This window comes from Penaeus monodon, chromosome 30 (assembly GCF_015228065.2).
Source record: "Penaeus monodon isolate SGIC_2016 chromosome 30, NSTDA_Pmon_1, whole genome shotgun sequence".
In the NCBI taxonomy this organism is placed as follows: Eukaryota; Metazoa; Arthropoda; class Malacostraca; order Decapoda; family Penaeidae; genus Penaeus; species Penaeus monodon.
In genome coordinates this window covers 13714279-13714490 of record NC_051415.1, presented here as the reverse complement: position 1 = coordinate 13714490, position 212 = coordinate 13714279, and positions in this window count along the sequence as shown.

The window sequence follows — 212 nt, the reverse complement described above, 5'->3', positions numbered from 1 at the left end:
GGAATTAGAGCTAAATGGTAAAGTTAAACTCGCAAACACACACGCTGAAGTAGACACGCACGAGGTGTACGCATCACCAATTCCGTCTAATCATTTTAGTTGCGTCGAAAGGCCTTTATAGCGGGTTTCTATTTGTCGGGATGAATTGCGTATTCCTCATCCTTGCTCATCACTTTTTGTTTACTAATTTTTCATTGTACATCTTCCATGTG